We start from the raw sequence: 21,043 nt of genomic DNA on the forward strand, positions 1-21,043 counted from the left end.
GATCCAGCGGATGTTGGCAATTTGATCTCTGGTTCCTCTGCCTTTTCTAAAACCAGCTTGAACATCTGGAAGTTCACGGTTCACATATTGCTGAAGCCTGGCTTGGAGAATTTTAAGCATTACTTTACTAGCATGTGAGGAGTGTAATTGTGCAGTAGTTTGAGCATTCTTTGGCATTGCCTTTCTTTGGGATTGGAATGAAAACTGACCTTTTCCAATCCTGTGGCCACTGCTGAGTTTTCCAAATTTGCTGGCATATTGAGTGCAGCACTTTCACAGCGTCATCTTTCAGGATTTGAAATAGCTCAACTGGAGTTCCGTCACCTCCACTAGCTTTGTTCGTGGTGATGCTTCCTAAGGCCCACTTGACTTCACATTCCAGGCTCTAGGTGAGTGATCACACCATCATGATTATCTGGGTCATGAAGATCGTTTTTGTACAGTTCTTCTGTGTATTCTTGCCATCTCTTCTTAATATCTTCTGCTTCTGTTAGGTCCATACCATTTCTGTCCTTTATTGTGCCCATCTTTGCATGAAATATTCCCTTGGTATCTCTAATTTTCTTGAAGAGATCTCTAGTCTTTCCCATTCTGTTGTTTTCCTCTATTTCTTTGCATTGATCGCTGAGGAAGGCTTTCTTATCTCTCCTTGCTATTCCTGGGAACTCTGCATTCAGATGGGTTTATCTTTCCTTTTCTCCTTTGCTTTTTGCTTCCCTTCTTTTCAAAGCTATTTGTAAGGCTTCCCCAGACAGCCATTTTGCTTTTTTGCATTTCTTCTTCTTGGGGATGGTCTTGATTCCTGTCTCCTATACAATGTCACAAACCTCCATCCATAGTTCATCAGACACTCTGTCTATCAGATCTAGTCCCTTAAATCTATTTCTCACTTCCACTGTATAGTCATAAGGGATTTGATTTAGGTCATACCTGAATGGTCTAGTGGTTTTCTCCACTTTCTTCAATTTCAGTCTGAATTTGGCAATAAGGAGTTCATGATCTGAGCCACAGTCAGCTCCCAGTCTTGTTTTTGCTGACTGTATAGAGCTTCTCCATCTTTGGCTGCAAAGAATATAATCAATCTGATTTCGGTGTCGACCATTTGCTGATGTCCATATATAGAGTCTTCTCTTGTGTTGTTGGAAGAGGGTGTATGCTATGACCAGTGTATTCTCTTGACAGCACTCTATTAGCCTTTGCCCTGCTTCATTCCGTACTCCAAGGCCAAATTTGCCTGTTACTCTAGGTGTTTCTTGACTTCCTACTTTTGCATTCCAGTCCCCTATAATGAAAAGGACATCTTTTTTGGGTGTTAGTTCTAAAAGGTCTTGTAGGTCTTCATAGACCTGTTCAGCTTCGTCAGCGTTACTGGTCGGGTCATAGACTTGGACTTCCGTGATACTGAATGGTTTGCCTTGGAAATGAACAGAGATCATTCTGTCATTTTTGAGATTGCATCCAAGTACTGTATTTTGGACTCTTTTGTTGACCATGATGGCTACTGCATTTCTTCTAAGGGATTCCTGCCCACAGTAGTAGATATAATGGTCATCTGAATTAAATTCACCCATTCCAGTCTATCTTAGTTCACTCATTCCTAGAATGTCGATATTCATTCTTGTCATCTCTTGTTTGACCACTTCCAATTTGCCTTGATTCATGGACCTAAATTTCCAGATTCCTATGCAATATTGCTCTTTATAGCATCGAACCCTGCTTCCATCACCAGTCCCATTCACAGCTGGGTGTTGTTTTTGCTTTGGCTCCATCCCTTCATTCTTTCTGGAGTTATTTCTCCCCTGATCTCCAGTAGCATATTGGGCACCTACCGACCTGGGGAGTTTATCTTTCAGTGTTCTATCTTTTTGCCTTTTCATACTGTTCATGGGGTTCTCAAGGCAAGAATACTGAAGTGGTTTGCCATTCCGTTCTCCAGTGGACCACATTCTGTCAGACCTCACCACCATGACTTGGCTGTCGGCATGGCTTAGTTTCATTGAGTTAGACACGGCTGTGATCCATGTGATCAGATTGGCTAGTTGTCTGTGACTGTAGTTTCAGTCTGTCTGCCCTCTGATCCCCTCTCTGTGCCTACCATCTTACTTGGGCTTCTCTTACCTTGGACGTGGGGTCTCTAACAGTATCAATTCAGTTCAGTTCAGTTCAGTCACTTAGTCATGTCCAACTCTTTGCGACCCCATGAATCGCAGCACGCCAGGCCTCCCTGTCCATCACCAACTCCTGGAGTTTACTCAAACTCATGTCCATCGAGTCGGTGATGCCATCCAGCCATCTCACCCTCTGCTGTCTCCTTCTCCTCCTGCCCCCAATCCCTCCCAGCATCAGGGTCTTTTCCAATGAGTCAATTCTTCGCATGAGGTTGCCAAAGTATTGGAGTTTCAGCTTTAGCACCAGTCCTTCCAATGAACATCCAGGGCTGATCTCCTTTAGAATGGACTGGCTGGATCTCCGTGTAGTCCAAAGGACTCTCAAGAGTCTTCTCCAACACCACAGTTCAAAAGCATCAATTCTTTGGCTCTCAGCTCTCTTCACAGTCCAACTCTCACATCCATACACGACCACTGGAAAAACCATAGTCTTGATTAGACAGACCTTTGTTGGCAAAATAATGTCTCTGCTTTTGAATATGCTGTCTAGGTTGATCATAACTTTCCTTCCAAGGAGTAAGCGTCTTTCAATTTCATGGCAGCAATCACCATCTGCAGTGATTTTGGAGCCCCAAAAAATAAAGTCTGACACTCTCCACTATTTCCCCATATAATAGTATATGATAGTACTATTTTTACCTTTCTGAGAATTCTCCATACTGTTTTCCACAGTCTGACAGCATATACACTTCCACCAATACTGCATGAGGGTTCCCTTGTCTCCACATCCTCACCAACACTTGTTATTTGTTGTCTTTTTGAAAATAGCCATTCTGACAGGTGTGAGGTGATCTCTCATTGTGATTTTGATTTGCATTTCCTTGATGATTAGTGATGCTGAGCATCTTTTCATGTGTCCATTGGCCATATGCATATCTTCTGTTGGAAAAGTGTCTATTCAAGTCCTCTGCCCATTTTTTGACATTATTTGTATGAGGTTTTTTGTGTGGTTTTTTTTTTGCATCTTTTGTATATTAACTTCTCAGTCAATACATCACTTGAAAATACTTTCTCTCATTGAGTAGGTTGTCTTTTTGTTTTGTTGATAGTTTACTTCACTGTGCAAAAGCTTTTTGGTTTAATGTGCTCCCATTTATTTATCTTTGCCTTGTTTTCTCTTCCTTGGAAGACATATCCAAAAATCTACTGTTAAAGTCAGAATCAAGAGCACACTTCCCCTGTTTCCTTCAAGAAAGTTTATAGTTTCAGGTCTTACTATTATTGTGTTACTGTCAATTTCTCCCTCTGTTGCTATTTACTTAATGTATTTAGGTTCTCTTATGTTAGGTGCATATATATTTACAATTGTTTTATTTTCTTGGATTAATTATTATGTAATGTCCTTCTTCAGAGAAGGCAATGGCACCTCACTCCAGTACTCTTGCCTGGAAAATCCCATGGACGGAGGAGCCTGGTAGACTGTAGTTCATGGGGTCGCTAAGAGTCGGACATGACTAAGCGACTTCACTTTCACTTTTCACTTTCCTGCATTGGAGAAGGAAATGGCAACCCACTCCAGTGTTCTTGCCTGGAGAATCCCAGGGACGGGGGAGCCTGGTGGGCTGCCGTCTATGGGATCGCACAGAGTCGGACACAACTGAAGTGACTTAGCAGCAGTAGCAGCAATGTCCTTCTTTGTCTCTTGTTAGTCTTTGTTTTGAAGTCTATTTTTTCTGTTGTAAGTATTACTGCCCTGGCTTTTTTGTTTACATTTGCATGGCACACATTTTCCTCTCCTTGTTTTCAGTCTTTGTACCTATAAAACTGAAATGAATCTCTTGTAGACAATTTATATATGGGTCTTGTTTTTTTATCCATTCAGTAAGCATTTAGCTCATTTAGATTTAAAGCAATTAGTGCTAGATATGCACTTACTGCCATTTTGTTCATTGTTTTCTGGGTTGTTTTGTAGTTCTTTTTTGCTCCTTTCTTCTTTCTATCATCTCCTTTGTGATTTGATGACTACCTTTGGTGTTATGTTTGGATTCCTTTCTTTTTCGTGTGTGTATCTACAATATTAATAGATCTTTGGTTTGTGGTTCCATGAGGTTTATATAATATTTCCCCAGTGACTCAAGTGGTAAACAATCCACTTGCCAATGCAAGAGACCTGTGTTTGATTCCTGGGTTGCGAAGATCCCCTGGAGAAGGAAATGACAACCCACTCCAGTATTCTTGCCTGAAGAATTCCATGGACAGAGGAGCCTGATGGGCTACAGTTCATGGAGTCGCAAAGAGTTAGACATGACTTAGAGACTAAAGAACAACAAATATATACATGTGTGTCTGTGTATGCATGACTATTTTAAGTTGCTAATCTCTTAAATTCAAATACATTTTAACAACCCTGAATTTTTACTCACCTCCCCAAGTTTAATGCTTTTAATGTCATAATTTATACATTTTGGGTTTGTATACCTCTTAACTATTTATTGTAGATACAGATAGTTTTACTACTTTTGTCTTTTCACCTTCCTACTAGTTTTATAAGTGGTTGATCTACTACTACCTTTACCAGTGAAACTTTATGTGCCTTATGAATTCAGAAAGGCAACCGAAAGAAGACCAGCTCATAAACATATATGTATAGTCTCATCTCTTTCTGCGGAAACCAAAAGACCTCTGATTAGTGGAGACTGTGACTTGGGCATTGATTGAGCACCAAGGGAGTTCAGAATGAGAGCTCTCTCCCTTCATGTCAGTGATTCGGCTCAACTCCAAACCACACCCAGGAAACCTAAGCCACGCCATCGTAGTCTGTGTCTACAAGAAAATCTCCAAACCTGTTTTTGGTGTCACCTAGCACACATCTCCAAAGATTCTATTACATTCCTTAGAACACTGTTTGATATATTATTTTGATATGACACAATACACACATCAGAATCCCACAGCTTATAATGTAATAATGTACTTCATCAAAGCAAAGAGGACAAGGAAGTGGATAGAGCTATTTGAAACTAGAAGTTCTTACAAGTTAGGAACTTCTTAAATGCTTAATCAATAGGAGGTAAGTTTTCCCCTCAATATTTACTTCCTTTTAATGAAGACTGTGTACCTGTATATTAGGTCAGTGCAATCACTGTTACACGGATAAGGGTACAAGTTCAAGTTACGCTCAGAAAGTTAACACTATACTGCTGCTGCTGCTAGAGGCTGCTCCAAACCTCTTTTTAACTTAGCCTTGTCCTTGAGCCTTACCTTTAGCCTGCCTAACCCATCTTTAGCAATCAGCTAAAGTTAGCTTATCAGCTAAGAATCAGCTAAGTTAGTTTATCTGATCAAATTCCTCATCCTCCAGCCTTGACCTCCAGCCATGAAATTAAAAGACGCTTGCTCCTTAGAAGAAAAGCTATGACCAACCTAGACAGCATAGTAAAAAGCAGAGACATTACTTTGTCAACAAAAGTCCATCTAGTCAAAGCTATGGATTTTCCAGTGGTCATGTACAGATATGAGAGTTGGACTATAAAGAAAGCTGAGTGCAGAAGAATTGATGCTTTTGAACTGTGGTGTTGGAGAAAACTCTTGAGAGTCCCTTGGACTGCAAGGAGATCCAACCAGTCAAGAAAGAAAATCAGTCCTGAATATTCATTGGAAGGGTTGATGCTGAAACTGAAACTCCAATACTTTGGCCATCTGATGCAAAAAACTGACTCATTGGAAAAGAGCCTGATGCTGGGAAAGATCGAAGGTAGGAGAAGAATGGGACAACAGAGGATGAGACGGTTGGATGGCATCACTGACTCAATGGACATGAGTTTGAGTGGACTCCAGGAGTTGCTGATGGACAGGGAGGCCTGGTGTGCTGCAGTCCATGGGGTCACAAAGAGTCAGATATGACTGAGTGACTGAACTGAACTGAACAGCCTTGACATCTTACCACTGACCTGCTTCAGCAAGAATACCCCTGCCATTGATGTCTCTCCTTAGTAATTTTCCATCCACTGGCCCACCCCATGCTGATCATTGACTACAAGTCCCCAGCTGTCTTTTCTGTGTCTAGAGTTGAGCCCAATCTCTCTCTTCTATTGAGATAGTCTTGACATCTATGGCAGCAGTCTTGTAAAAATTCTTCCTTACTATTTTAGCAAGTGTCAGACTAGTTTTTTTTCATTAACAATAGTCAGGCTGTGTTATTTGTCATTATAAACCAAAGCATTTACAATCTCCTCTGAGTTTTACAGTTCAGTTTCAGCCACAGGTATTAAAATATGATCTGCTGTTGGGAACCAAAAGGCTACAAAGCCCTTACTGCAGTTGCACTTAATCCTTTCTCCTTTCCCCGCTCTCTTCCCCACCCTCCCCCCAACCCCTTTGTGGAACAAGAAAAGCTGTGACTTACTTAAAACTGCTGTTAGCATGAAAACATTCCAGAGGAGTAGGGCTGGATGCATGGGGAGAGGGCAGCAGCTCGACTTCAGACCATAAAAAGGTAAGTGGGGACTTCGTTTGCCAATATGGGAAGATAATGCTGGTGAATGGGTGGTGCCAGGAAGGTATCACCAGGATAAGGTTTTATGGGTCATTGGAAAGAAAAGTGGGCTAACAGCATCCTTTTTGAGGTGATAGAAGCAGAGTAGAAGAAAGCCTGAAAGACAATAAAGAGAAAAAAAAAACGTTAAGGAAAAAAGCTGAAAGTAGTAGGAGGGGAAGTGGGAGCTTTGAGATTCAGGGTAATTTCCTGGCAGAACTCTAGCAAATGCCTGTGCAAAACCACAGTAATCTGATGATGCTGTCATCCTCGTCTTTTCCTGAAGCCAAAAGGCTGCTCCCCAGGCTTAGGGAAGAGGGAAACTGAAGGCATTGATTTGCCTGTTCAGTAGCTTAAACACATACAAATCAGCCTGAGTTAGTTATTCCAGCTTATTTTGTGGGCTGTTGCTCAGGCACTTGAGTATCACCAGTGGTGGGATATTGGGTAATTTGTTGCAGTATAGTATTCCACTGGTAGTAAATGTAAAGATATCTTTCACAAATTTTCTCTTCCCTTTGCCTTTTAAGCGCATATAGTTGTTAGACCACACATTTGACAGCTGATACAAAGTGTCAGACATGGCTAAAGTGAATTAGCACACACACACAGAGGACCCATAAAACAAAGGCAGCTTTCCTCTGTTCATTCTATGCCTAAAACAGAAACTTCTTCCATGCCAGTTTCCAAGAGCTCTACAAACCCTGCTGACAATTTGGATCCTTGGCTTAAAACAATGTTGAGAGTTGCCTTTGACTTTCTTCTGTGCTAAATATGTGATTCCTGAACAAAACGAAGGTCAGCACTGTGGACTCTGATGAAGACACATGTCATGAGATGTGAGAGTATAAGCAGATCACTGTTCAGTCCGTGCCTTCTCTTTCTTTCATTGTCTTTTAAGATTTATTGAGTATATTAATATACAAAAATTGCAGAAACTTAGTGTACACATTTTGATAGGGATATATGGATGTACTCATGGCCGCATCGGGGCTTTCCCAGTGGTGCAATGATAAAGAACCTGCCTGCCAACGCAGGAGACGTTAGGAGACATGAGTTTAATCCCTGGGTCGCAAAGATCCCCTGGAGAAAGAAATGGAACCCACTCCAGTATTCTTGCCTGGAGAATCCCACAGACAGAGTCCACGGGCGGGCTACAGTCCATGGGCTCGCAGAGTCGGATGTAACTGAGGACATATCCAATGCGTGACAGCATTACCACAATTAAGGTAATAAACTCGTCCCGCACTTCCAGGAGATTTATTTTGTCCTCTTGCTCTTATTCATGGTAAGAATACTTGGCATGAATTCTACCTTCTTAATAAAATTTTTTAATTGATAGTTGATTAAAAATGCTATATTAATTTCAGATCTACAACACAGTGAGTTGGTATTTTCATAGATTATATACTCAATATAAAGTTATTGTAAAATATTGGCTATATTCCACTGTTCTCTGAAAGGAACTAGTCATCAGAGCAGTGAAGATCACAGCATTGGCCTTTCCATGCAGAGAAGCCCACTGGGCTGGGGGTCCATTGTTTATATCTGTAGATCCACTCCGCACTTTTCCCCCATTCTGTTCCCTGGGAGGCTGCACTCTGGCTAACATCACTCTAGCTCACTTGTCCTCTATCTTCCATTAGATTTGGCCAATGAGAGGGACTGGCAAGAAATCAAAGAGTGAGAAGGATGAGTACTTTCAAAAGTGAATTTCCTCCCACACAGCCTCTTCCACCCTCCCTCCTTTCCTCCAAGGATCAGCTTGCAGTGACTGCAGTCTTTAACACAAGACCACTGTTTCTGTCCTCTTTTGTGTGGACCATCTGATTCCTGCTAGAACCTTGACCACTGTACACACATCTTCATTCACTGTTGGGATTTTATACCTATCTCAATTTTTCAATGCATATTTCCAACTTGAAATTTTTTTCACATTTATGAACACTTTTAGACTACACTGGTAAAAAGTAGCTATAAGCTCCACTTCCCCAGTGGCCACATGAAGAGTTCTGAGGACCCATTCCCCAGAGAAACAATCATAACTGATGGAAAATATTTTCTAAAAATATTTACATCTCAAGAAATTGCCCTAAGGCCATATAGAACATTAAAAAAAAAAAGTTTATTCAAGACAGTCTACTAAATTGGGAGAACAGTAAGTCTGTGGCACTTGAACCTACTAATCCCCACTACCCTCAAGCTCGTGTGGAGGGAAGCTCCAATCTGTATGAGACTCCCAGAAAGTAAGGCTCCCTCTCCGCCTACCTCCCAGTTAAGGGATGTGGTATCTCACTGGAGGTGCAGGGCACCAGCATTGCTTCCCCGATGGCTCAGTGGGTAAAGAATCTGCCTGCCACGCAGGAGACACAGGAGACGTGGGTTCAATCCCTGGGTTGGGAGGATCCCATGGAGAAGGAAATGGCAACCTACTCCAGGATTCTTGTCTGGAAAACCCCATGGACAGAGGAGCCTGGCAGGCTACAGGCCAAAGGGTTGCAAAGAGTTGGACACACGGCAACTTCAGATTGGAAAGGCTAAATTCCTGGTGACTGTGGTTGAGAGGCTGAGGTTCCCCATCTTCTGCTCAGTCTCGTCTAAAAGGACCTCTGTACAAGATATACCAAATCAGTACTAAGGATCCGGTTATTATCCCCTCCAGCTCACTTTTCAGATAGAGGCTCCACATCCAGAGAATTAAGTCAAGAAGTGCAGAGGCTCCTACCCCCTGCCCAGCACCCAAAGCAGTGGCTCAGAGGTTTTTGCTCAGGAGGAAAGACAATCCATAAGAAAGGGCTCCAAAACTCTCCCTAGAAGAACTGACTTTATTGTAAACAGAGTGTGGGGGAGTTCACGCCTAAGGATGCTCTCCAAAAAAATGAACATTTTGGTGGTGAATAATTAAAAGGAGACTCTGTAAGAATAAAAAACTGAACCACAGGCAAAATAGTTAACAAGAGAAAGCCAGGGAAACAGCCAAGAAGGGCACTGCAGGAGTCAGAAAAAACCTCAAAGATTGACCTCAAAAACTACTCCTACCTGAATTTAATTGGAGGAGACTATGGAGCAAGTTATACACCAGGCATTGTCAAAAGCAATAGAGAAATCAGCCAGCAATTGATGAAGCCTAACTTCTTGGTATAGTATCAAATAAGGCAGATAGCTTAATAGAGAACTCAATGAAAGAAAAATGTCAAGTAAACTAGCAGACGTAAGTCCAATTGTAATAATAATAACATGCAATATGAATTTACTAAATAACAGAATAAAAAGGCAGAGATTGTCAAACTGAATAAAAAACCAAGACCCAACAATATGCTATGGATACAAAAACAAGATCCAGCTATATGCTGTCCACAGGAGATATAATTAAATTCAAAGATACAAGTAGGTTAAAAGATAGAAAATATTATATCATATAAACTGCAACTATATGAAAGCTGGAGTAGCTACCCAAATAGCAGACAAAATGGACTTTAAAATAACAACAAAAAAATGTTGCTAGATATAATGAAGGATATATTATAATGATTAAAATGTCAGTCTCTCAAGAAGATATAATTTTAAATACATTTACACCTAAAAACCAAAACTCAAAAAAAAAAAAAAAAAAAGAAGCAAAAACTGACAGAACTGAAGGGAGAAATAGACAGTTCTACAACTATAGTTGGAGACTTGACTTACTCCACTTTTAATAATGAATAGGATGACTAGACTGAAATGAATAAATAGACTGAACAACACCATAAACCAACAAGACTTAACAATCATCCATAAAATAGTCCAATCAACTACAGCAAAATATACTTCTTCATAAGTACACATGGACATTCTCTAGTATAGACTTTATGCTAAGCCATAAAACATCAGTTTAAAAGAATTACAATAATAAGCATTTTCTAACCAAAATGGAGTGAAATTGGAAATTAATTTTTAAAAGTTGGGGAAATTTACAGATATGTGAAAGTTAAATGACACAATGCTAAGTAGCCAGTGGATCAAAGAAGAAACTACAAGGAAATTAGAAAATATTTTGAGATGAGTGAAAATGAAGATATAACATATCAAAACATATGGGATGCAGCTAAAACTGTGTTTAGAAGAAATTTTTATAGTTTTATAGTTCTAAAATCTTTTTTTAATAGATCTAAAATCTCTAGATCTATAAGAGCTAGAACTATAAAACTCTTAAAAGAAACACAGGCATAAATCTTTGTGACACTGGATTAGCAATAGTTGCTTAGTTATGGTATCAAAAGCACAAGGAAAAATAGAAAGCTTGGAGATCATCAAAATTAATTTTTGTAGTGACAAGGACATCATTTAGAAAATTAAAAATATAACCTATAGAATGGGAGAAAATATTTGCAAATCATATATCTTATACTTGAATTAAGAATAAGGTAAAGAACTATTTTAGCTTGATGATAAAAAGACAATCTAATTAAAAATGAGCAAAAGATGTAAATAGAGAGCTCTCCAAAGTAGATATACGAATGTGTAATAAGTACATAAAATGATGCTCAAAATTATTAGCCATCAGAGAAATGCAAATTGAAACCACACCTACTAAGATAGCTATACGGTATTTTTTTTTAAAAAACAGGTAGGTATTGGTGAGTATGTGGAGAAATTGGATCCTTCATATATTGCTATTGGGAATATAAGTTTGTATAGCCACTATAGAAAACAACATGACTCAGCAATTACATTCCTAAGTCTATATCCAGAACCCGGGTCTTCCGCGTTGTAGACAGACGCTTTACCGTCTGAGCCACCAGGGAAGTCCAATTAAAAATGAGCAAAAGATGTAAATAGAGAGCTCTCCAAAGTAGATATATGAATGACTAATAAGCACATAAAATGATGCTCAACATTATTAGCCATCAGTTCAGTTCAGTTCAGTCACTCAGTTGTGTCCAACTCTTTGAGACTCCATGAATCAAAGGACGCCAGGCCTCCCTGTCCATCACCAACTTCTGGAGTTCATTCAAACTCATGTCCATGGAGTGGGTGATGCCATCCAGCCATCTGCTATAAGGAACTTTTTTTAAAAAACAGGTAGGTATTGGTGAGTATGTGGAGAAATTGGATCCTTCATACATTGCTGTTGGGAATATAAATTTGTACAGCCACTATAGAAAACAACATGACTCAGCAATTACACTCCTAAGTCTATATCCAGGAGAAGTGAGAACATACATTCACTCAAACAACATACATTTGAATGTTCATAGCAGTATTATTCCTAAAACCCACGAAGTGGAAACAGCCCAAATATCCATCAATTGATGAGTAAATAAATCAGCTATAGAAAGGAATGAAGTACTGATACATGTTACAATATGGATAAACCTTGAAAACATTACACTAACTTTAAAAAGCCATTTACAGAAGACCACGTGTTATATGATTCCACTTAGAGGATCTATCCAGGCAATACCTAGGCATAGAGGCAAAACATTTTTGTCTCTTTAAAGAGACAAAAAGTTGATCAGTTGTTGCCTAAAGCTGGAAAGAGGGAAAATGAGAAGTGACTGCTAATAGATATGGGGCTTCTTTGGGGGCAAATAAAGAGATCTTGTAAAACTGACTGTGGGATATTTGTACAACTCTGTAACTAAACACACAAAAAAATGAACTGTACACTTTAAGTGTACTTTGTAAGGTATGCAAACTGTATCTCAATAAAACTAGGGGGAGAGTGATTACAATTTCTTTTTCTGGCCTTGGAAAGCAAGCCCAAGCCCAAGTGAAAGTGTTAGATCCTCATTCATGTCCAACTCTTTGCAACACCATGGACTGTAGCCCAACAGGCTCCTCTGTCCATGGGATTTTCCAGGCAAGAATACTGGAATGGGTAGCCATTCCTTTCTCCAGGGGATGTTCCCAAACAGGGATAGAACCCCAGTCTCCTGTACTGCAGATTCTTTATCATCTCAGCCACCAGGGAACTAACCATTAATAAAACCAGCATTTCTTCCAGTTCACATTCACACTCTTCACTTCACTCAAACCAAATTTCTGCTGCGTGAAAAGTCTAGGCAGGATTGTGTAATGGCTGAGAGCCAGCTTCCTGTGTTGGAATCTTGATTTAATCACTCACCCGGTGTGGGATGTTGGAAAAGTTCCTTAATCTCTCTGTGCCTCACTCTCCTTAGCTATAAAATGAAAATAATAATAAATTCTAGTTCAAAACGTTTTTAGAGAATTTTATAATATAATACCTATCAAGCTTTTAGAACAGTGCTTGCTGCTGCTAAATTACTTCAGTAGTGTCCAACTCTGTGCGACCCCATGGACAGCAGCCCACCAGGCTCCCCCGTCCCTGGGATTCTCCAGGCAAGAACACTGGAGTGGGTTGCCATTTCCTTCTCCAATGCATGAACGTGAAAAGGGAAAGTGAAGTCGCTCAGTCATGTCCAACTCTCAGCGACCCCATGGACTGCAGTGCTTAGCACATAATAAATGTTATACAAGTATTGCTTTATTATTAACCCATTTCCCCTTCCTAACATGACCTTGAGTTTCCCTCACCAGGAAGATAAACTAGTCATCATATTCCATCCCCTTGTCCACAGTGATTGGCCCAGAAGCAGGTACATGAGTTAATCAGGCCAGTCAGGACCAATGAGACTCGATTCTCAGGCCTCGGCTGAGCTGATGGGATAGCAGACTCCCTCCTTTCAACTGGCAACAAAACAAGAAAGTCTTTAGACCCCAGAAGTTCTGGCAGTCTTTAGAGGATCACAGGGGTGAACCCACAGAAAGAAGCAGGCACAGAGGTAACAGTTTAAACATCAGTTTCTCTTGGAAGCTTGTCCCCACTATTGCTACACACAGACCGGATTAAGTGTTACTGCTTCACCATCCCATAATAACCACTAGGGGGTTCCCAGATGGCTCAGTGATAAAGAACCCACCCACCGATGCAGGAAATGCAAGAGATGTGAGTTCAATCCCTGGGTCAGGATGACTCCCTGAAGAAAGAAATGCAACCGAATCCAATATTCTTGCCTGGAAAATTCCATGGACAGAGAAGCCTGGCAGGCTATAGTCCATGAGTCACAAAAAATCAGACAGGACTGAGTGACTGAACATACACACACACAAACACAATAACCGCTAGAGGCCCTAACCCTAATGTTAGGCACACAGTTTGTCCAAGGCGAAAAAAATAAAATAAAAGTGTTAGTTGCTCAGTTGTGTCTGACTCTTTGGGGCCCTATGGACTATAGCCCACCAGATTCCTCTGTCCATGAATTCTCCAGGCAAGAATACTGGAGTGGGTAGCCATTCCCTTCTCCAAGGCATCTTCCTGACCCAAGGATCAAACCTGGGTCTCCCACATTGAGGGCAGATTCTTTACCATCTGAGCCACCAGGAAAGACCTTTGTCCAAAGTGATCTGAGCTTAAATCTGTTGGCCCAACATCATTACTAAAAAATGCTCTTTTCACCCTCAAAAGAGCTCCAGATGGGATGATCAAGTAGATATGCATCTTCAGTTCAGTTCAGTTCAGTTGCTCAGTCGTGTCCAACTCTTTGCGACCCCATGAATCGCAGCACGCCAGGCCTCCCTGTCCATCACCAACTCCCAGAGTTCACTCAAACTCACATCCATCGAGTCAGTGATGCCATCCAGCCATCTCATCCTCTGTCGTCCCCTTCTCCTCCTGCCCCCAATCCCTCCCAGCATCAGAGTCTTTTCCAATGAGTCAACTCTTCGCATGAGGTGGCCAAAGTATTGGAGTTTCAGCTTCAGCATCATTCCTTCCAAAGAACACTCAGAGCTGATCTCCTTTAGAATGGACTGGTTGGATCTCCTTGCAGTCCAAGGGACTCTCAAGAGTCTTCTCCAACACCACAGTTCAAAAGCATCAATTCTTTGGCGTTCAGCTTTCTTCACAGTCCAACTTTCACATCCGTACATGACCACTGGAAAAACCATAGCCTTGACTAGATGGACCTTTGTTGGCAAAGTAATGTCTCTGCTTTTGAATATGCTATCTAGGTTGGTCATAACTTTTCTTTCAAGGAGTATAGGTTGGTCATAACTTTTCTTTCAAGGAGTAAGCATCTTTTAATTTCATGGCTGCAGTCACCATCTGCAGTGATTTTGGAGCCCAAAAAAGTAAAGTCTGACACTGTTTCCACTGTTTCCCCATCTATTTCCCATGAAGTGATGGGACCAGATGCCGAGATCTTCGTTTTCTGAATGTTGAGCTATATCACAGTATTTATGCACTATATATTGTTACACGTTTATCTGTCATTGACTACTAAGCCTTATAAAGGGAAAGGTTTATGACCACTTTGACCACTGTTCTATTCACAGTGCCTGGCATAAAATAGGTGTTTAATAATTACATGCATAATACATGAATAAATGAATAAAATAATTTTTTAAAATTATCACCATATTTAGTCCTAGCCCAGACATTTTCATCTTTCAAAATTATCACCCTTAACACAGTCTCCAGTATTTCACTTTCTTCTTTTTTAAAATTTTTTATTTTATGTTGGAGTATAGTCAGTTCAAAATGTTGTGATAGTTTCAGGTGGACAGCAAAGGGACTCAGCCATACATGTATCCATTCTCCCCCAAATTTCCCTCCCGTTCAGGCTGTCATGTAACATTAAGCAGAGTTCCATGTGCTATTCAGTAGGTCCTTGTTGGTTATCCACTTTGAATACAACAGTGTAAACATGTTGATTCCAAATTCCCTAACCACCCCTTTCCCCATTCTTCCCCTTAGCATTTCATTTTTAAGCTGATTTCACAATAAATTAAAATATATCAAATGGGCAAGCACATGATAGTCCTATAACCTGTACTCTTTCAAAGCAGCAATGTTTGCTCCTCTGGGAGCTAGTGAATGAAAATATCCTATTTTCTTGCCTTCAAACAAACACATCCCTGGTGGCTCAGACTGTAAAGCATCTGGTTACAATGCAGGAGACCCGGGTTCAATCCCTGGGTCGGGAAGATCTCCTGGAGAAGGAAATGGCAACCCATGCCAGTACTCTTGCCTGGAAAATCCCATGGACAGAGACGCCTGGTGGGCTACAATCCATGGGATAGCAAAGAGCCTGACATAACTGGGTGACTTCACTTCAAACAAACATAACACCTGAAAAGTTTAGGACACCAAGTTGAGTAAAACAAAAGTTTTTTTAGTTAAAACTTGGAGCTCAGGATAAAATTCTCTGATGCAGAAAAAAGCCCTACCAGAAGTATTCTCTCATTAAAAAAGAAAGAAATGGAATCTTATAAAGCTTTTGTAGCAAATTTAAGATGTGCAAAAGAGTGCTAAAAATGACTTTCTATTTTCCCCACCTGCTTTGCTGGTCTTCACTGGGCTTCTCTGCCAAGTATCTCAACTTAGGTTCTGCACGCAAAGCTTTCTTGAATCTACAAAGGATCTATTAATAATACCTCCATAATTTTTGCCATGACTTTTTTCATAGCTGTGAGAAATAATTTTCTAAGAAGTTTGAGGACATTTTCCATTTTCAATAGCTGGAATTACAATTCTAACTGAAGGAAGAATGAGGACAAATTTGGAGCATGATCCCCTTACACAAAATCACTGATCTGTTTGATAGAAGGGGACGATGAAAAGAGTAGGGAAAACACACACTTCAGAGTCTTTTTGGCATTAATTAACCTCACTAACAGTGCCCCAGAGGCAAATGTGGCCAAATCTAAAAGTTTTAGCATATGTTCTAAAGTTAAACTTAATTCAAGTTATTTTTATGCCCCATGGGTGTGCAACCAATGTTCTGAATCTAAAGGCTGGCTCAAGGGAAAGAAAGGAGAGACATGGAAAATATCAAACAAGCAAGTTATATATATTGATACTTAGGAATGGTAGTAAAAACCAAACAAATATTTATTGCGTCAATTCAAACCTTGGCCCATCATTAAAACAAAAATATTTTTAAGCTTTAGGACAAAATATTGTTCTCAAAACAATTCCCATTGTTCTCTGCACTTCTTTACTGCTGATTCTCAAGATTATAAAAAAGAGAGACTATGCATCCAATGCCTCTTGATTAAAACTCTGAGTCAGAAGAATCAGTGACCTAATGCAGAGCTACACTATATGAAAAGCCATTCTCTCCCCAAGTGCTTAGCACTGGCTTTGTCATTTCCTTTGTACACTCCAGCCATGGCCAGAAAAAGAATTTTGAGCCATGAATCTTTAGCCAGATGGAGAAGTCTTTTCTTAGCTCTGTCATTTTCTTCCTTCTCATTTAATCCTTTCCCTTCCTTTCCTGTTCTTTAATTTCCCTATGCACCTTCTAGAGAAATTTATTTATTAAACTATTAACTAACTTCCTTTGCAGTGCTATACACTGAACTACATGTGAAAATCCTTTAAGAGTTAGGATGATGACTTCAGAGTTCTGGCTCTTACCTCCAAGATAGATTGGAAGCACTTACTAGGCTATATGTACAAGACGTCTGGACAGTGGTGTCTATGGACTTGTCTTCCTGGTATAATAAAAACCTAGATTAATTCTTTTTTCATTTCTTTACTTTCATTCTCTAAAGGACAAATGGTCACTGTTTTTGTTGTGTTCTGTTTTAAAGACATGTCAGTGTGCCCACTACAGAAAACAAATCTTATGCATCAAAATCTGAACCAAGAAATCATTTAAAATTATTTGCAATTCAAAAGGATTAATCTCTTCATGGAAAGATTCTTCATTGGTTTCTTTTAAATACAACAGTAAGCTTTTTTAATAAATTTAAATTATCTAATTATATTTTAAGATTTATGCACAAGTTTTCAGAGCTTCACATTTTATATTATACAACAAATGTATTATTTTTCCAAGTAGATTGACTATAAATCTCACTATTAGTTTTTTCCATTATTCTGTCTACCACTGCATTATTAATTGATATTTCATAGAAATCTCACCCTGTTCAAAATATATATCTCAAATTATTTAATCACTTACCAATTGTTTTTAATGAGTCATTCATGCAACCAAAGGCTTATGAAACATCCATGAGGTTTCAGATCTTTTATCCAGTATACACCATGGCTAACAGCATTTTGTATCTTCCCTGTACTCTGGGCAGCACAGGACCTGCTGAGTCAACCAACTTCAGTTGAAACTTTTAATATTTATTATTTTCAGTAGAGTAAAAACCCTGCAAGGAATATAATCATATATGAAAGCTTAACATATGGTATGACCAATATATCAAATTGGTGGGGAAAAGATAGACATATAACTAAGCAGTATTGGCCTAATTAGATAACTCTTTTAAAGAGAAAAAATGAATCTATTTCTCATATCATAAAATAGGATAAATTCCAAATGTATCAGAAATGTAATCAAATGAAACCATGCAACTGTAAGATGAAAGCTTGAATGAACTGCTGTATTATATGAGAGTACAAAAGTTTTTCATAACCATGACTCAAAATCCAGAAGCAAAAAGAGAAGGGACGAATAAAATTGATGTAAAACTTTATAGAAAGAAAAAAACCTTTACATGTGAAAAGCATTATAAAGAATATAAAAAGATAAGTGACAAACTAGGAAAAGTAAGTACAATGTATATTACAAGTGGTAAATATCCTTAGTATATGAATGGCTTTTAAATTTTGAGAAGAAAAGATGAAGGCCCTTATATCATCAAAAGTGATTAAAAAGCAGTTCATAGGCAAATGTAAGTGGCCTACAAGAAACTCATCATTGCTAATGAGAGAAGTATCATTTCAAACTTCATCAGATACCAATTCTTACATACCAGATTGGGAAAATCCCCCAAATTTCACAATACACACTTTTGGCAAGGCTTTGGGAAAATAGACACATGCTTTACTGGTGGGAATGCAGTTAGTTATCTCTCTTAGAGGGAAATTTGCTAATCTCTTCTAGAGGTCCCTTGATAGATACTGACCCAGCAATCACATTTCTAGTAATCTAACTCAATGTTAGAGAGGCAAAAATACAAAAAGGTTCAAGAAGCTATTCACCACAATACAATTTGTAAAGTTAAAGGACTTGGAAGAAACCCAAATGTCTATAAGAGAGGACTGACTGAAGAAACCAACATATAGCCACACGATGGAGCATAAGGCAAGTGTAAAAGGAATGAGGATTATCTCTACACCATTCTGGACTGATCTCCAAATAAATCAAAAGTTAAAAAGGCCGCTATATAAAGATGTGCATCATTAGGAAGGAGGAGAAAGATATGAATGCCTATAAATACTTGCTCATTTAAAAAAAAAGCAGTGGAAGGATTAACGTACTTTTTAAAAACATGGTTACCTATGAGAACTTATTTAAAAAGCAAAGACATCACTAGATATCCAGTAGTCATGTACAGGTGTGAGAGTTGGACCATAAATAAGGCTGAGTGCAGAAAAATTAATGCTTTCAAATTGTGGTGCTGGAGAAGATTCTTGAGAGTCCCTTGGACTGGAAGGAGTTCAAACCAGTCAATCCTAAAGGAAATCAACCCTGAATATTCACTGGAAGTAAAATATTCATTGGAGGGCCGGATGCTGAAGCTTTAGCTCCATTAATTTGGCCACCTGATGTGAAGAGTGGACTCACTGGAAAAGACCTGATGCTGGGAAAGACTGAAGGAAAAAGGAGAAGGGAGCAGCAGAGGATGAGATGGATAGAGAGTGCTCATTGTCTCAATGGACATGAATCTGAGCAAACTCTGGGAGGTAATGAAGGACGGGGGAGCCTGGCGTGCTGTAGTCTATGAGGTCACAAAGAGTCAGGCACGACTCAGCCACTCATCAACAACAAATAAGAAATTATATAGAGGACAGGGGACAAGACAAGACTTCTTGGAATATACCTTGATGTGTAAATTTGAGTTTCGCACAACATAGATATTTTACAGAGTGTTAGTCACTCAGTCATATCTGACTCTTTGTGATCCCATGGACTATAGCCCACCAGGTTCCTCTGTCCATGGGATTCTTCAGGCAAGAGTACTGGCGTAGGTTGCCATTCCCTTCTCCAGGGGATCTTCCTGACCCCGTATTACATGCAGATTCTTTACCATCTGAGCCATCAAGGAAGTCTGACGTGTTAGCCGCTTAGTCATATCTGATTCATTGTGACCACTTGGGCAAATTATATAACAAAATTAAACATAACAAAATGTAATTCTTAAAAATTGAGAGCAACAATTCAAAGACCATAGAATGTTTGCAGTAGGGCTAATGTGCATCACTGTAGCCTATGGAAGGCTTTTTTGGTGTTTATTTTTGTTTTTTTGTTTTGTTTTGCCTGCCCTGGATCTTTGTTGATGAGTGTGGACTGTCTCTAGTTGCAGCTCTCTGGCTGTGGTGTGCAGGCTTCTCATTGCAGTGGCGTCTCTTGTTGCAGAGCACAAGCTCTAGAGTGGTGAGCTCAGTAGTTGCAGAGCAGGGGTTTAGTCGCCCCACGGTAAGCCAGATCTTCTTGGATCAGGGATTGAACCTGTGTCCCCTGCATTGGCAGGCAGATTCTTAACCACTGGACCACCAGGGAAATCCTGATTTTGTTTTTGGTTTTGCACTTGTGTATATTCTCAGCAAGTGAGAAGTAGTGGTCTTCCATAATAAAACAGATTTTTGGTTAGCACAAAAGTTTTTTTTAATTGAGAGCAACATTTATCAAGTGAATGAAACTGTGTATCTTGTAGGGGTAAAAATCACACAGCCGAGCTAATTGAAGCACTGTAAATTGACAATATATCCTTATTAGGACAGACCCTGAGGACCAAAAGGACTGCAAACAAATCTTAAACTGCTTTCAGTGATCAAATCCTTGATTCTAGTGGTAGGTATTATTTTCCTGAGTCTATTATGTGTGTATTGTGAGATGAAACAAAATAAGTAATTGTGCTGATGTCGTCAAACATCAGGATTCTTGGCAGGAGGGAAAGGAGGTACAGATGTAAGATTTGTGAGTTAATGCCCTGTTGTCCTAAATTTGAACCAGAACTATCAGCATGAGCTTATGTATTTAATTTTTTAAAAATACGTATTTCTTAGCTCTGTCTTCTGAAAAATTCTGAAAACAATGACCAACCCAAGAGCAATGAGAAGCCTTAGGTCTTACACCGCTGTTTCCATAAATAATTTCCAACTTAAAGGAATCATATTCCTTTGGGAAAATAGCTGATTCTAAGTCTGAAAAAGGAAATGGACCATCTTGTCAGATCGTAACACAGGGACACTCTCAAGGTTAACAAGATTGCCCAAGAGAATCAGAAAACAACTTGAATATACTCTCACTGCTCGAAAAGGGACATTGGAGCATCAATAAGAATAATGACTGCAGTGACTGAAAACACAACAAACATGCTTATTTCACAATGAACATTTTTAAAATCAATGGGTCATCTTTGAAGGTTGCTAACC

The 21,043-nt window shown here is 39.5% G+C and overlaps 1 long non-coding RNA gene across 2 annotated transcripts in view; it reads right to left on the bottom strand.

The window, feature by feature from the left end:
• Positions 1–17,894, bottom strand: part of LOC132343293 (uncharacterized) — a 35,602-nt gene extending 17,708 nt beyond the window's left edge. For both annotated transcript variants that reach the window (XR_009492032.1, XR_009492033.1), the window contains exons 1-2: positions 17,616–17,894; positions 6,514–6,759 (exon numbers count right to left, since the gene is read on the bottom strand). This is a non-coding gene — a long non-coding RNA (uncharacterized lncRNA). The remainder of the gene's footprint in view (positions 1–6,513; positions 6,760–17,615) is intronic.
• Positions 17,895–21,043: the final 3,149 nt, after the last annotated feature.

The sequence above is a fragment of the Bos taurus genome, chromosome 2 (assembly GCF_002263795.3).
Source record: "Bos taurus isolate L1 Dominette 01449 registration number 42190680 breed Hereford chromosome 2, ARS-UCD2.0, whole genome shotgun sequence".
Taxonomy (NCBI): Eukaryota; Metazoa; Chordata; class Mammalia; order Artiodactyla; family Bovidae; genus Bos; species Bos taurus.